Genomic DNA, 18,449 nt, shown 5'->3' on the forward strand with positions numbered 1-18,449 from the left:
AATGTACGTGATGAACAAATGTTTGGAACACTATTAAAATAAATAGAACATTTATCTTATTATAACCTTAAATATTGAAAAGTAGGTGAAATTAACAATGTTAATGTTAAATAAAACTGTCAGATATAGTACTTATTTTAAGATTACAATACAACCCCCTCCCCTTTCTTTTATGATGACATTTATAGTGGAACAATTTTCAGTGCGTGACGCAATATTTTGGTCCTTACAGAGAATTGCTCTTAATGTGTGTGAGAAGTTTTTCTGAGTAGTGTACAGAGGATCTTAAATGATGATATTGGACGCGATATTCTTGGCACACTGTTTTTGACTACGGATAACTCCGTTTACCTGATCAAGATATAGGGCTCACAGTGGGTGTGACCGGTAGATAGGGGATGCTTACTCCTACTGATTCCACCTCTGGCATATCCTGGGGTCCGTGTTTGCCCAACTCTCTATTTTGTATTGCTTATTGGAGTTATGAGATTGATCACTGTTCGTTATCTTCACCTTTCATTGATATAAACATGGATGTTTGTATCAAGGACATTAGCTTTTCATAGAAGACATTAAGATTTCATCGAGACAGACATTAGGTCTATCCACTTTTCAATATGAATTTACTTTATGAATGAACATTACTCTCTGACTTCTTTGATATTTTTACAATGTTATATATTTTGATTGTTATTTCCGTTATACATCCAGTGTGTGGATTGCTTTGATTTCCCCCCTAGCATAGCAATGCTATAAAGAGGTACAGATAAAACATTACACTGTGCGCTTTATTCCCACTTTGCCAACATTTTCAGAGATCCAATGGCCATGAAATGCTGTTTTTCAACAAAAACTTAGAAAAAATGTTCTTGTATTTTAGAGTATATCAAAGTTAAGTCCCAATTTAAGATAATTAATTCGTAAAGTGTGAACAAAAATGACAATAAAGACAAATGATATAATCAGCACAAGAAAGGTCAATAATAAAAGAATAAAACTGTTATTTACTTAAAATTTCCAGTTACTAAATGCTGGATTTAAATTAAATCTAGAATATGAAAAACAGACTATAGCTATCTCTGATTAAATTCTTTTGTTCTCCACTTCCAACCCATTCCCACTTAGCCAACCCAATTTTACCTGTCATTGGCTGAGGGTGGAGACGCCCAATGAGCTTTAGGTTCCTTATATATAATCCACCTATTTATTGAAATTTACGATTTGTTTGGACTTGATATCGAGACATTAATTTTAAGAAAGTAATTTGAAATGAAATAGTGACGATTGTGCTCGTGCAGTCATTAAGAGACATTCGTCTTGTAAATATGTATACATGTATATATATGTCTATTTTGATGTATAAAAGAACAAATATATACAGACACTTTAATTTTCTTTTAAAATTTCGTTCTGTGTTGTTGAAATCAACTCAATTACCTTAAAAAAAAGAAAAGAAGCACAACATATCAAAACAACCCCAGGATGTTGCAAATATGCAATATCAAATTCCGTACAGTGTCAATTCTCCTGGATTTCTTTCTCCTATGAATAATGATATTGGAATTGTAGGGTATCGAAATACGGAGCCAGTGGCGTAGCCTGAGTTAATTAATGTGTACGCCTATTGTACGGCGAGGGGTCTGGGTCCAGGGCAAAAGATCTAATCTATAATAGGTTTTTTTGTTTTGTTTTTTTTTGTTTTTTTTTTTACACATAAACACTATATATGCCAAGTTTGGCTTCGCCCTGGGGTCAAAATCGCAACCCCGGGGATCATGAAATTTAAATCTTCTTCATTTTGTAATTTGATCGGTTTCACAACTTGCCGGAACAATAATAGAGAAAAACATGCCGTAACGACAACGGTTTAGACCCGGAAAGGTGTAACACTAACAAGATATCCAAGATATCAGTACCAAGAGGGAGACTAATGTACCGCAGATACTGCAGACACTTATTTTTCACCTATGTTTGTATCATTTAGGTTTTTCTTTCTTTTCTTTTCCTTTTTTTTTTTAATGTGTACGCCCGATTGAGCGGAGGTATAAATGTCTAGGTGTTGCGTGATTGGCTAATATCAAGAGTGAAATTATTTGGAATTGAAAGAAATATTATAGAGGTTCAAATTAATTGTCAGGATGAAAAATTATCGCACAAAATCGAGAAATGACTGCGGAAATGACCATGGTAGGGGTGTGCTTAAAATGAAGTGTGTAATTTACTGCAGATTGCTATGTGTTGTAAAAAAGTACAAATATGGCCTTTAAAAGGCACGGGACCCAATATATTTTTTGTCATTTTTTATCAACACTTGGAATGAACTTTGAAATGTTTGCGGTCATTTGTTTAAAATCGATATATTTAAGTAGTGAGAGGGCCAAAGGTTAATATTGAGGTCTATGGGAAATGAATTGGTACTCTTTTCCCTGATGCAATCTGGTTACTATAAAATCTGAACTACAAAGGTAAGACCTTTAATTTCCGGATTTTTCTCTATCTTGGATCTCAAAAGTTTTCAAAAAGCTCTCTTGAAGTTATCGAGAATCACCTGTACATGCTTGCCGCTCCCTGAGGCATCGGCGTGTTTATCTGATTTTAAACATTTAATAGTGTTTATTCATAATACCTAGAAACAATAAAGGATATATTGATTTCAAATGCTAAATAAAATAATTTGGGTCCCACGCTAGCTGGACATATCCTTGATAATGCCCTATATTAGAATGGATTCTTGTACTAAATAAGGAGTAGAATTTTATAACCAGTAATATTAATTATACATGTACTTTTAAGATGCAGTTTTGTATATGTATTTTAATGTATCACAATATTTTTTTAAAAATCGATTTATTTTCACATTTCCTAATAGAATATAGACATAGCTGACATAACAGGGTGTTAACATAAGACTGAAAAGAATATACATCTACAACATTATTCACACTTATGTTGAAATTTCAGGGTAACTCGAATCAAATTGTAAAAGTAGCAATGATCTCAAAATGGATGGTATATCAAATGAATGAAGGTCTGAATTCAATCAGTATCATTTTTAAAATAAACACTCAGTTGAAAAAGTTTATTCGTATTTTGCATTGCAGCGTTATGTAATTGGGGATAATTGAGCATGAAATATAATATGACTCCTCGTCCTCTTTAGAAATAAATCTGATAGATAATAATTTTCAAACTCATTAACCTTTATCTGGTAGCTGGCTATCAGTAATTATAACTTTTATATTTTGTAGTAGCTGGCTACGAGTAGCTAATGTTTCTTACTTTTAGTAGCTGGCTACTAGTAACTGGCTACTAGTAGCTAACTTTTCCTTGTTCAAGTAGCTGGCTACTAGTAGCCAACTTTTCTCTTTTTAAGTAGCCAGTTACTAGTAGCCAACTTTACCGATCTAATGTGGATAACGTTTTAAGCATCAGTGTAAGAAGCGCTCTTTATGCAATTTAAACTGTACAGTAACTCAAAGAATATATAAACAATGTAGTCGTAAGTTGAACGTATCACAATACTAAATATTAAGGGACAATACCTTCCTGCAATGATAGTACATGTATAATATGCAATATACTCGTATTTCCAATATGTATGATCCGGGTTAGCATGGATCCTAAGTTTCCCTTGCCTGTTGTAAAAGGCGACTAAATGGGGCAGTCCTTCGGATGAGACCGTAAAAACTGAGGTCCTGTGTCACAGCAGGTGTGGTACGATAAAGAACCCTCCCTGCTTAAAGGCCGTAAGCGCCGAGCAAAGGCCTAAATTGTGCAGCCCTTCACCGACAGTAGTGACGTCTCCATATGAGTGAAAAATTCTCGAGAGGGACGTTAAACAATATTCAATTAATCAATTATATATGGAAAATAAAAGAATATACGAATATCATGTCTTAAGAGGGATGTACCACTACGGCATTGATATATCACAAGATGATAAATTGTGCTTTTATTTACTTTAAATTCAATCTTGTTCATTAATTTTCAACAAAAAATGAATTGCCGGTGTCAAATTGGTAATAAATCTAATATCTACGTTGACTATAAACAGACCTTAAAATTGTGTCTAAAATGTAACTGTATGTTTTAAGGCTGATCGATCCACATGTGATATCATAGGATTTTGCAAAAATCTTTATTAAATTAAAATTTGCGCATATTAGAAATATATCATTCAGAGGAATTCTATTAACTAGTTTTTTTTTTTAGACTGTTGACATTTAAAATTTGTCATTTCAACAAGTTTTTATCTATTATCGATATTCTGTATAACGAAAATGTGTGATTTTCTGATGTTAACATATACTTCTATTATTGTATGTCCGACATCTTTAAAAATGTGGCACCATACACATTTTATTTGGTTATTAGCTATATTGAGTGGAAATCAATACAGTTTTTACACTTTCAACTAATAAATCACAAGAGGATCAATCCATCTTAACCTTAGCCCTTTTTCTAGGAATGACCCTTAATCCTACAACCCTAGAATCTTAACCATAATTTCTCATCTTAACTCAGACACCTTATACAATCCTATCTCGTTACAAAATTTAGTCTTTGTCGATATAATTACCGTGTTGACATATTCATTTCTAGGAAACAAATTAAGAAATTCACTAATGTTAATGTTTTCCACAGTATGTAAATATTCCTTATACATCTGTTTGAATGATGCCTAATTGAAATCAAGAAGATAAAACAAAATATTCAGCATCGGAAGAATAATACCCGCACTTCAATATACCCCAGGGTATTTGCTATTTACCTTATTACCCCTACATGTAGATTTTAACGCCAATTATTTGGTGCAATTTAATTGGTTAATCGGATACGTCATCTGCACTACGACGTTGATATCGTTACAGAATTTCTTTTGGACATATATATGATCAATGATGATCTCATGGTTGTGTGTGCAATCTAATTAGCTCTCTTTTGTAGACCAAAGTCATGACATTGAGAGATTTTTATGCTCCCGTAATCGGTCTATCTGTCTGTTTGTTTGTCCGCAAAAACATTAACTTTGGTCATAACTTTTGAATGGATGGTGATAGGGCTTTCATAATTCATATGCGTATTTTTTGTGACAAGTCGTTTCTTCAGGTAGCAAAACAATTTATCTTGTGACCTTAACCTTGGAGTTTGACGTATTCTTAAAAAACTCCAACATTGGGCATAAGTTTTGGATGTTTATTGATAGGGTTCTCAAATTTCACATGCTTATTAGTTGTGACAAGACGTATTTTGATACCCAAATATTCACCTTATGTCATTAACCTTGGAGTTTGACAACGTTTTGAAAAAGTTTCACCCAGGTCATAACTTTAGAATGGTTAGTGATAGGCCTGTTATATTTCTCATGTGTATTCCTTGAGTTTACCTTTGCTTTCATACGGACGCACCAGAGTTTTACAACCACATCTTGTTTTATCATCCCCACCTTTGCCAACAGTCCTATATATTCACAAATAGCAAATTGTAGAATAAAGCAGCAATTTGACACGACGGGAAATAAGTCCCAAAATCTTTCGCTGACGAACTAATGTTTTCAGATACTCACCGACACGGAAAAGCACGTGCAGTTGCTGACATTTATTATGGGTAATTTGAAAATCGCCCTCACCAGTTATTGAATATCTATGAAATATATTCATAAGGGAAGTTCATGAGCCACTGAGCTTCGGTACCATGTGTTTTTCTCAACGCTAGTTAATTCATTGCTTTACAGGGCTTGGTGCTGCTAGTACACCAGGAGCAGGAGGAAGTTCATCAGGAGCAGGGAGTAGTACAGGAGGAAGTAGTTCTGGAGGGAGCGGATCAGGTTCTGGGAATGGAACTGCAGGGATAACTGGAAGTGTGATATTGACTTTGTTATCACTTAGTTTCTACTGTTTCATGAAAATAAGATAGGCTGTATTATTTTGAAGCTTTGCCGATTTCTATATCTATTCATTGTGAAGAACATACTTGATATCATGCAAATTTTGAAAAGGAGATTCGACTAAAAACCAAACAAACTAAATACATGGACAATTTTGTGCAAACACCATATGTTGTAGTGATCTGCGTAATAAATTTTTCTTTCTGAATTCATACTTGATTGTAGTTGAATTCAATTGTTCTACAAAGCGTTTGTAAAAAAAAAATTGCATTGTGAAACATGAAGTTAATATGTTGACGGTGCTACCGTTTGGGAGAGCGCAGCTTCATGTATGTACATATTTTGTAATGTTCATGTTTTGATCAGGTCTAATACTCATTACATGAATTTTCTCCCAGGGTTTTATATCAAAAAGCATTAAAACATGTATACATGAATGTGATTGAAATATTTTTATGCTATATATACATTTTATTTTTGCTGCCTACACTGTGACTGGCTTAACCTTTGATGCATGACCTGTTCTGCTGTATGCTCTCAGCCTCTACTTTCCTAATGAAATTTAAAAATAAATCGATAAATTCAACTATTAGCATGTATATGCCCCCCCCCCACACCCACACACACACACATATGCGAACCTATCTTTTAAAAAATGAAATTCATATGATAATCCCCTTGTAGCAATGGTATGTTCCAAAAGAGAAAACTAGAACAATTTTATAATATTATACATAATCCTAGTTGTAACACAATGATGAAATATTTAAGCATTCACATATAATCATTGAATAAAATTGCAACATAATTGATCCAAGCCCCTCTCCACTGTTATTGTGAGGATACATTAATTAAGATTGATTCACAAAACTAGAATTAATTAATGATTTTTCAGTCGTTAATACATGTAGCAAGTGGCATGGTTGGTTATCACGAGGGAGAGGGGTGGGGTGGGGGGTGTCATCGTGGTTTGCATTACCGGACATGTTAAAAGGAAATTGATTTAAGCACTTATTATTTTTAGGCGCGGGAAAGAAACCAAAGATTTAAAAAATGTTTTCAATCCGACCGAATTCCATCGATTTTTTGCAATTTTTTAAATAGCACTGAATCAGTACCTTTGATCCCTTACATATTCTAACAATTTTTAAAAAGTTAGTCTCCTTTTTTTCTTGTTAGAATAATCATAGGCGCATGGGTCAAGGATATTGCACTGTAATCATATCCGTGATTAGAGATTTGAATGAGATGACTCTGGACAGAAAAAAATTATTAAAAATATACAACGGATAGACAGCTGTTATTAGAGGATTTCAATTATTAAAGAAGAATTACTGGGAGTGAATGGGGCCCAGAAACTGGCTGGTAAGCAGTGTAAATAACCTTTAATCGACAAATATCTGTCACGGGGTACGGAAAGGGGTAGATTGAGTTGCTAGCCTTAGTACGTAAGTCCTCGAGCTCGCGCTTCATACTTCACCGCATATCGTAACGAAGTGCAGTAGGCCGTGACGTCATAGCAAGCCTATGAATCACGGTCACTGGAAGTTAATGTAAATATATAGTATGTGCATGTATAAAAAAGGTAGGGTAGGACACTCTTTTTGAGGCAAATTCGGGTTTGGGTTATTGTGGACATTTCTCAAACGGCCTGACGCGATGAATCGTTCACATATGCCTTACTTTCAATATCTGTAGGGTTTCGTTTCGTTCCAATGCCGTTCATTCGAAGAAAAAGATGTTTTTACACCTCCAAGTGTCTAAGAATTTCGCTAGACTGTCTTACTTCCGGTTTAATCATTAATGCACTCTTTGACACTCCATTTTGGAGCCTCCATCCTCCACATTTTACACCAAGCCGTTTAACTACTCATTTCTGATAACATATCTTGTCTATCTCAAATGTGTTAATCTAGTATAATTATATTATGATCTGCAGATTTATTTAAAATTTATCCAAAAAGAAAACAATTTGGCAAAAAGGACTGTAGAATGTGAAATTGCCACAAACCAGGGAATAATAAATGAAATCAGGGTGTAAAGCATTTTAGCGAACATATCGCAGCATGATAGTTTTTCTTTTTTTTTAAACCAGAAATGTATGCAGAAAAGGGAAGAACCTAAGTTTGATTCACCAATGATTGACCGGGCTAACAAGTAGGGGATTTTCTCGCTAGCATATAAAACATCACAAATTTGGTATGATAGCCCTGTTAACAACTGATAACAAAGGTAAGATATTAAAAACCTGAGAAGCGCATCTCATATTTAGGATAGGAGTTTTAGCTATGACTTTTTTATCACTAAGAATATATACAACAGATTTCTCAAAGTTTAAGAAAAACCAGAAATCTGATATCTTCAATACTATTTATAACTACTGCATAAGATAGAAATAATCTTAGGAGAGGTGACACATGGTGTAATAGTTTTGCATCATTCAGGATTGAAAAGATCTAAGCTCATCGCCTCGCACGGGTTGGAACATTTTTAGCATGGATTCTCTTGAAAACATTGGATTGAAATTTCAATTTGCAAGTTGATTTTCAATCCACTTAGTTTTAGTCTTGTTGTATTAATGAATTATAATGTTAAACATTTGATATAACGTATTCAAAACGAAAATATGAGGTCTACAAAAGATTAAAACCAAGATTATTAGTTCAATTTTTATAATCAATCAAGCTGATCACAGAACAGTAAGCGGTTAATAGGCCTGCGAAAACCGCAGTTCTTGATTTCAATCAACATGTAGCTTCCGCGTCTGGCGCAAAATATTTATTTACGATCAACTTTTTAGAATTCAATTCAATCACGCATGTGATCCGTATACTCATTAAAGCAATTTGTACGGTTAACATTTCAAGAAAATACTGTATATGTGCATGTATATAGAACTCGATTTACGAAAAAAGTTGTCCCCATCTTCCATGCATGTTTACGCATCCTATATTGGTATCGCAAAAAAGTTAATTGCAGTTTTAGAATTACTTGCAGGACTTTCATCATTATGAACAAGACTGTGTTAAATTATTTGTGCATATTGTATATATAAACTGGCAAGAAATGAAATATAAAACATTCATGAAGTTTATCTGTTTTAAAACAGATAAACTTCACGAATGTTTTATATTTCATTTCTTGCCACTTTATGTTCGCCGGTCTTAAGGTAGTCGCTTAGGAGCAGAGGGTCCTGGGTTCAATTCTCGGTGCCGCGTCAAACCGAAAAGGGATAGTGACGGTTCCTTTCTCAAGAATCCGGCTTTAAGAAGTAAGAGTTACGGGTCATTCGGAAATTGCCTTAAAATGAGAGAGCTAGTGTCAATGTAGGTTATGACACGATAATGAACCCATACTGATACGATCTAGAGTGCCATCGATAGGTTAAACTTTGTAGCATTTTACATACTGCTTGTGACGTATTTACATGAGAGAAAAATTCTCGAATTCGACGTAAAAGGATATGCAAACAAAACAAAACAACATTCTTTCTTTGTATTGGAATACTTTGGTGCATCTAAACTACAGTACATAAATATGTTTGTGACACAAAATGATTATCGTGAAAATAGTGTTTTCATTTTCATATTTTCAGATGAAGGGGGTCATGGTTTTTGCAGTTTTCTTGGTAGCATTGATGCTGGTAGACGAGGGTATGTTTCCTTATATTTGTCTAGAATGTCTCATCCATTTTGATTTCATATATTCTACAATGGGACCCTACAATATTTCTCATCTACAAATCGCCCGTTTTCATTACTGAAGAACAATGAGATTCCTTTTAGTCTGTTTTTATTCTCCCGGAATCGAAGATTCAGAGGCAAATAGTTTTTGATCTGTCCGTCGGTCTGTCTGTTGCAAAAAAAGCTTGGTCATATATTTTACACCATAAAAGATAAAGCTTTCATATTCGGTATGTGTATTTCTTTTGGCACTACTTTTTTAATGACACTAGAATCGTTGATCTAATGACCTTTATATTGACCTTTAACCTACTTCTAGGAAATTCGAATATGCGCCATATCTTTCAAATCTTAAGAGGTATTGCTTTTATATTTAGCATGTGCATTTCTTGTAAGAACACCTTTCCAACGAAACCAGATCTGTGTAGACCTTGTGACCTTAACATTGACCTTTGACCTACTTTAGAAAATTCGAAAAAAGCCATATCTTTGAAATCGTAAGAAGTACGGTGTTTATATTAAGCATGTGTATTTTTTGTGTTAATACCTTTACTCGTGGTTGAGAGGAGAAAAATTGCTGTGTTCTTATTGCAGTATGTAGATAATATGAATTTTTAAGTATCTTCATACCTCAAATGCACGTAATAGAACCCCACATGTTTAGAAATATATATCTTTAAAGGAAGTGAACATGAAAATGTGACAAAGGGTTTAAATTTGTCATTTTGATGTATATAATGAATTCTGAAAATCATTAAAATGAAGCTTTCTTTAGTAGGGAGATATTTCATAAAGATTAACTAATTTTTTCAATCCTTGGGAGCTGCCATGTTGAAAAAATTATCATCTCCGTGCTGGGTTATCTCTTAGCATCCACTAGAGGCAGCACTGATGCTGATGTCAGTAGGACACATTGTGTATTTTTGGCAAATTGTAAACATCAACGTTAAATTGTCATCAGCAGAAAGTGAATTAAATATGGGATATCAGTTTGAACCTGATGTTACAGAGGAAGAAATTGCTTCTCAGAATAATTCTTCTTTACCAGCAATTGATTTTAATTATGTACATTCAAGGGGTGTCTTAATTTGTTGTCATGAGTTTGAACATTTTGTGTCAGATTACATGGATATACACATAAAGTGCGGTTCTCTACACCCATATTTTGACATGGTGTGTCTAAGTCCTGTTATAATTGATACAGCTTACATTTATCCATGGATTTATGTATCCAGAGAGGAAGGGTCTCAGGGGACTTGGAATTAACTTGTTAAACAAGTAAGAAAAACACGAAAATGAAAAATACCTTCTGTATTCACATATGTATTTTAAAAAATCTAAACATAACATGGCATTTGTGTGTAAATATTTCCAATTACACACACACATGGTAGAATACAGTAACAATTCTGTTGCAGGCATGCTATAAAGATTTATGGCCTACAGACAGTTTATCAACTAGGTCAGACGCTGTCAGCCTCTTGGGGGGGATCAGAGTAGTTTTACCCTCATTTGTTGTGACATAAATTAAGGGAGCATTTCCTAAAGAGCACTGCAATTATAAAGGATTTCTTGACACCTCAGACTTTGATACAGATTCTGAATATGTAATTTTTATTAGTGTAAATAAATAATATAACTGTAAATTGCATATCCGAAATTTATCTGTGGTCCATGTACATCAATTATTATAAAATATATAAATTATATGCCTATATTGCAGTACTTTTATGACAGTCACCTCAATTATATCCAAATATTTTAAAATTTAATAAAATTAATTGATTTGGAATCTTGAAATACAAGAGGCCCAAGGGCCTAGAATCGCTCTTCTGATAAATTGTACAACCCCACCATTTCTATTCTTAGCCTCTTAGTATTTTAAATCTTTAGTTAAATCCTAAGAATTCAAAAAAAGTAGGTCAATGTGACCTACTTTTTGGTTTACACATTTTGAGAACCCAAGAAATATCAACTGACAAAGTTTGATGATTTTAAGCCAATTAGTATCTGAATATTGAAATATAGCTATCAAATTCCAATCGTAGGTCATGGTGACCTACTTTCTGGTCAGCGAACTCCGAACATGCAAGACCCATCAACTGACAAAGTTTGATGACTGTAGGTCAAATAGTATCTGAAATATATAAATATAGCCGTCCAATTCCAAAAGTAGGTCAAGGTGACCTACTTTTTGGTCAACACCCTTTGAACATGCAAGACGCATCAACTGACAAAGTTTGATGACTGTAGATCGAATAGTATCTGAAATATATAAATATAGCCGTCCAATTCCAAAAGTAGGTCAAGTTGACCTACTTTTTGGTCGAAACCCTTCGAACATGCAAGACCCATCAACTGACAAAGTTTGATGACTGTAGGTCAAATAGTATTTAAAATATATAAATATAACCGTCAATTTCCAAAAGTAGGTCAAGGTGACCTACTTTTTGGTCGACACACTCCATTGACTCAAGATGCATCAACTGTCAAAGTTTGATGATTGTAGGTCAATTAGTGACTGAAATATATAAATATAACTGTCAAATGCCAAAAGTAGGTCACAGTGACCTACTTTTTGGTCGATACACTCCGAAGACTCAAGATGCATCAACTGACAAAGTTTGATGATTGTAGGTCAAATAGTGTCTGAAATATAGTAATTTAGCTGTCAAATACCAAAAGTAGGTCACGGTGACCTACTTTTTGGTCGACACAAACCGAAGACTGAAGATGCATCAATTGACAAAGTTTGATGATCCTAGGTTTTACAGTGCCCAAAATATGCATCTAAAATTGAAAATGTGAAATTTGAATATCTGCAAAATTCAAAAAGTAGGTCACTGTGACATACTTTTTTATAAATATGTTTCAAGGCCTCAAGATGCATCAACTTACAAGATTTGATGATTCTAAACCTCTCGGTATTTGAAATAACAACTTAAAATATATCTATAAATGATAAGCCATAAAATTCAGAAAGTAGGTCACGGTGACCTATTTTTCAGTTGACGCATTTCAAGGTCCCATGATCCACCAACTGACAAGTTTTGATGATCATAGGCTTCAAAGTGTCCAAGATATGCATCAAAATTAATTTTAAAATAAATACCTGCAAAATTCAAAAAGTAGGTCACCGTGACCTACTTTTGAGACAACTTGACACAAGGTCCTAAGATGCATCAACTGTCAAAATTTGATGATCCTAGTCCTTATAATGACTAAAATATCTAAGATTTAAGGAATTTAAAATTTTTTTAAATTTAGGTCAACTTTGAAGTGACCTTGAGACCATGCCCTTTGCCCCAGGGTAATGCCTTGAACAATTTTTAATCTACAACATATTCTCATCCTTATGTGTAAGTTTGGTGATAATCTGCCCTGTGGTTCTTGAGAAGAAGATTTTTTTAGCAACCACTACTTTTGTTTGTATTTTCCTGATTATCTCCCCTTGTTAAAGGGTCACATCCCTTTATTTAGTATGTATGAAAGCCCTTGGGCCAATGATACCCTGTACCAAATTTGAAAAAAATTGGCCAAGGGGTTCTTGAGTTATAGCCCTTTTTCTAAAAAGTTTACGCACACCGCACACCGCACAAATGGCCATAGCATTAGCTCTTTGAGCCTTTGGCTCAGAAGAGCTAATAACAGTACTAGTGCTTCTGAGTAAGTTCAGAAGTTGGAGGAGCTGGAGATATTTTGTGGGAGTGTTTTCTTCTTTTTCTTAATGCATTGTAATTAGATTTCATTTCAATTCTTTTTGCCCCAAAACCTTATCCATCAATTCTGATATGAATCCATAAATTTCTGCTGTATAATAGTGACCCAGTCAACAACAGCAATGTGTCTCACCTACGTCAGAGCACAGATGCATACTGGGAAGTAATGGATGCCCTCCATAAACCTTTAACTTAGAGTGTTTAAATGAGCAAATATCGTAATAGAAACAAGCAAATTAGATTCAGGCCACACTATTTAGTTTCAGCAGGTCTTTTAAGTTTATTATGCAACAAATATTTTTTTCATGTTCACTTCCTTTAATACTCATTTTCACATTATTATTGGCGGCAGAATCTATTTATGATTGTGTTGGAAATTATGTATGAGAAAAATGAGAATTTTTTGATTTGGTAAAATAATTCCTTATTAATAACATGCTAAAAAGTTCTGAATAAAAGATTAATCAAAACGTTTCATTTTTATTCATTATTAATAAAATATCATTAATGAAGTACTACTCTAGAATGGCAATGTATAATGTATTAAAGGAACTCGTTATGACTTTCCAGGCATTAATCATTTAAATGAAATTGTATAAAGAAACGTTATTTTGGTTTGAAGATATGCTACAGTTGCACACACACGCACGCTATGATGTGATACCTTTCTCTCCTGTAAAAGAATTGTGAATTATCAATATAAATATAATACAATGCTTTCTAAAGACCTAAACATGTGCATAATCAGGCTCATGGACCTCTTGTTAAATAAAAGATACCTCTGCATTTCCTTGGAAATTGTTCAGCATGCTTAAAATTTTAGCGGCGGATATTTTTTGCATCCGAATTTTCTTGTCAATCTTCATTTTGCTGCAACTCAATGAGTATTTTTTTTAAATGTCAGTCAGCTGTTCTCTTTATACATTTGTATTTTTTTCTTTAAGAAACTACCGCTGCGACTACCTCGACGATCACCACTACTACAACTCAACCAGGTAATCCAGTACCAGGTGGTCCAGTAACAAATGCTCCTGCAGCAGGTACTCCAACTAATGCACCAGCTAATGCACCATCTAATGCACCAGGTGGAAATAATGGTGTTACAGGAATAACCGGAAATGCGTTGTTAACATTCCTAGGTTTGGGATTTTACGGAATCATGAAATTGATGTGATGCTGCATGGAGTTTTAAATTGTTCAGGAAACAGATTGGACAGACAAGTGAAATACAAGCGATGTGTTATACTAAATTGTATAGTACTCTCTCTTTGTCCTGCATTTTTCACCTCCATTACTGACAGTAGTTACACTGATGATGAAAAATCTCGCCCTCCATTTTCTAAAACATTTAGAGGATTTACAACAGAGGAAATATTTTTAGTTATTCATTAAAACTTGTTTCTAAACCTCTCCCATGATGTTTTTTTTTTTGGTTTGCTTTAAAGTGGAATATCATTCACTCAAATTGAGACGCCATTTGGCGCTCAAGGTCGTAGCAGTGAGGGTTCTCTATCGTGCCACAGGACATCGCATCCAAATAAAACAGCCATTCTCATTCTAAAATAATACTTAAAGATAATGATCGAAGTGTTTGCGCGGTAGTTTCGTTTTATTATTAAGATTAAATACACTGAAGCTGAATTGATAATTTAGAATGATATTTATAGCTCATTTACTGAATGAAAGGTGAAGATAACGAACAGTGATCAATTTCATAACTCCTATAAGCAATATCAGGAAATATGCCCGCACGAGATATTTGTGCGGTAAAGCAGGCCCAGCTTGCGAGTTCCAAATTTTTGCACCTATAATTCAAAATTAATTTTCGGTTGCAGACATAGAGTTTATGGCCATCATTATTTATAAACAGATGTGACGTCACTATTGAGTTAGGCTATGCATTATAGTATTGATGTTATCGCTTTACTCTTCATCAGCACCTGTTACTGTATCTATAAGATAGTTACTTTCCTCCAATGTGCCTTTGGAAAAGAAGTGTCAAAGCAGCAATCACAGATTTTCATCTGCACTTAGATAGACGTCAAAGGATGCTCTCAGATACTTCCTTCCTCCAATTCAATACCATTACAGGAGGAAGATCTCCGCAAGCTATTTTGAAAATTCCTTTTAGTGTTCATGACATAGAAATTTGTAAATTTGTTACATGTACCAAACCATGGACCTTTCCTTACTCTCCCTTCGAAATCTTGTCTCATAACAATTTCACAAACATTTTTGAGCCCATCTCAACCACTTGTTTAGGAACAGTCGCTACCCGAGATGCTTGGTGGGATACGGTGATTGACCACGATATTCTACTTAGTGCCGAACTTTGCGGTCTCTGTCCTCAGGACCTATATATCTTTTTCTGTTAGGTGCTAGAACACTCACAAACACTATCTCTCGTTATGACGGATCCAGCTTGCATATTTTTAACGTTCGCTTTCTAAGGAATGTTGCAGCATGGTACAACAGAAATTTACTTCACATATGACCATAGTAAACTACGTCTTTTTTCCGATGTTTAATTCTGATTAGTTACATATCAACTGTACAACGCTCTTGTCAGCAACCATGTTATCTTCTCTTGTAATTGATGTATATACGTTGCCTCCTATTTCTTTTTTCTTTGTTCATTTCTAATTACAATATGTATTTTCCTATTTACTTGTGTCATTTTCTAACAATTTCATTTATTTATTGTTCATGTAATCTCCCATGGGAGGAAATAAAGAATGAATAAGTTAAGCCATAAATTATGATATTTTGAAAGATGTAGTCTCATAACGACAACGGTATGTGCGAACAAATTTTGATAAAACAATAAATAATAACCTTTCAATGACTAATAATTTATTGCTTATACACATGTATTTACATTTTAAAAACTTTTTATGCAAGCGTTTGTCAACTACATGTATATTCAAATCTTTTGGGTAAGTAGCGATTAACGGAACAGCCATGGAACGACACATTGGTGTCATATCGCAAAGAATATAAAAATAGCTGAAAAAAATTTGATAGTTCAATTCTGGAATTGCTATTCAATTAAGTACCATAAACATCAAATTATTAACAAAGTTGTACAATCTGAACTTTAAACAGTTCATATCTTTTCAAAGAACAAGGTACGTTATTGGTAGAAACACGCCAAACTTAACTGGGTTAAAAGACCATAATCTGCACAAACAAATGGTAAATAATTTATCAATGTGTATCAAAATTAAAAAATAAAACTTCTACGCTGAAAACGGCGTCCTCATATAAAAAGTATCTTTCTTTTTTTTCTAATCCCACGTCATAGTATACGAGTACGGGAATGGCATCGCATTCGCAATAGTTCATTGATTGTAATTGTTATTTAAGTTATTAATTAAATATAGTTTATATAAGTTGATTCTGTATCGTAGCTATCGGGTCTATATTTAGAATCTGGCAGATCTAGTGCATCACGTGATCAAATGGACCAATCAGTATTAAGCTGTATATCATCACTTCATCAGTTTGAAGTTCTTCTGTGACTAAACAAATTTCTTAGATTCCTTCGGAATATTATTCAAGGATTTATAGCTTGTGCATATTTATTTGTGTTCATTGAACTTACGGTAAATACAAACTGTGATTTTGAACCGCGACATGTGAATGTGCGTGTGGGTGTTGGTACAGGCACGCTCTATTGCAGTTTCCTTCAGATTCTAGGATATTGTTTCTGTTTATATCGCTAATGTTCAGTGGAGCATTACTGTGATTAGTCAGCCCTCGTTACACTTAAACTTCAAATGTGATCAGTGACAGGCGAATGTGCGCAGGCTTTGTTATACCCCCCCCCCCCCGTAACAAGTTGTGTGTGTGTGTGGGGGGGGGCTTAATGCAAGTAGTCTCATATCTCTAAACATACGAATGTAAAAGATGCAGACTTAAAAAGACACAGAAGAGTTTCAGGGTCAATGACTAGGTTTAAGATTCTTTAGATCCCTTCGGTTGGTCTCTCACTGAAAATAGTATAATTATTTCCTAACTGAATAACAGTAATAGAATGACATGTCGATATTTTACAATTGGAACAAAATTATCTACATGGAAACACACTAAACCTTAAAAGAATTTGATGAAAATGTTATGCGATTAATCAAAGGAGAGAGAGTTAACTTATGAATCAGATTCCGTTATGTTTTTCGACAGTATTACCCGACTTTCACAAGTGGTGGTAAAAATTGAAAAAAAAAAAAATTGAAAAAGTTGATAAAAACTCTAGACAACGCCCGAACTCTTAGATGAAAAGGTGAACATAATAATCTCATAACTCTTATAAGAAATACAAAATAGAGAGATGGACCCATGGATATACCAGAGGTGGTATCGGGTGCCTAGGACAAGTAAGCACCCTCTGTCGATCACACCAGCTTTGAGCCCTATACATCATGGTCAGGTAAACAGAGTAATCCGTAGTCAAAATTAATGTGCCAAGAATAGCCTAACATTTGGTACGAAACACGCCAGACAGCATTTGACACAATGACAGGTTGTATTGGCAAACTAGATCGTTATAACGACAATAGAATTTGCGAAAGGCTGACTTTAAACAAGACTGTAGAATATCCTGTTTATCATTGGTTTGCTCGATTTCGAAATGAATCATACACAGAACATTCCCTTGCGTATCGAATCAGTTGAGAGATATAAACACCATATACAGGTGATAATGGATAATTGCTAATGAATATAAGAAGTTGACGATGGAGAAGCTGAAATGACCCCTTTTGTCATAAAGTTGAGTTGTTAGTTTGCCGATAATATTTATTTTCAATAAAATATCGAAGTATGAAGCAGTTTCATACCGATCGGTACGCCGTTCTCAACACACTGATTCTAATTACAGATTACTCCGTTCACTTTATCAAGACATATGACTGACGACGGGTGTGACCTGTCTACAGGGGATGCTTACTTCTCCTAGGCACTTTATCTCACCTCTGGTATTTCCAAGGGTGTATTTTTACTGGAGCTATGAGATCGATCACTATTCATTGTTCGTTACCTTCGCCTTTCATGAATGTAACTGAACAAAAAAACATCGCCGTTATGAATAATTCACGTGATCTTCAACCTTAAGTTTTAATATGTAGAAATTCAATGGAGGTGACATTTCGCGTATCTCTA

At 34.2% G+C, this 18,449-nt stretch overlaps 2 long non-coding RNA genes across 2 annotated transcripts in view; both read left to right on the plus strand.

The window, feature by feature from the left end:
- The window catches only part of LOC125657962 (uncharacterized), a 78,197-nt gene that overhangs the window by 17,711 nt on the left and 42,037 nt on the right, over positions 1 to 18,449 (plus strand). The window lies entirely within an intron of this gene.
- On the plus strand, positions 7,955 to 14,699 carry LOC130049541 (uncharacterized). Its single transcript, XR_008798086.1, has 3 exons — positions 7,955 to 8,119; positions 9,483 to 9,540; positions 14,234 to 14,699. It is a non-coding gene; the product is annotated as an uncharacterized LOC130049541 (long non-coding RNA).

The sequence above is a fragment of the Ostrea edulis genome, chromosome 1 (assembly GCF_947568905.1).
Source record: "Ostrea edulis chromosome 1, xbOstEdul1.1, whole genome shotgun sequence".
Classification (NCBI taxonomy): Eukaryota; Metazoa; Mollusca; class Bivalvia; order Ostreida; family Ostreidae; genus Ostrea; species Ostrea edulis.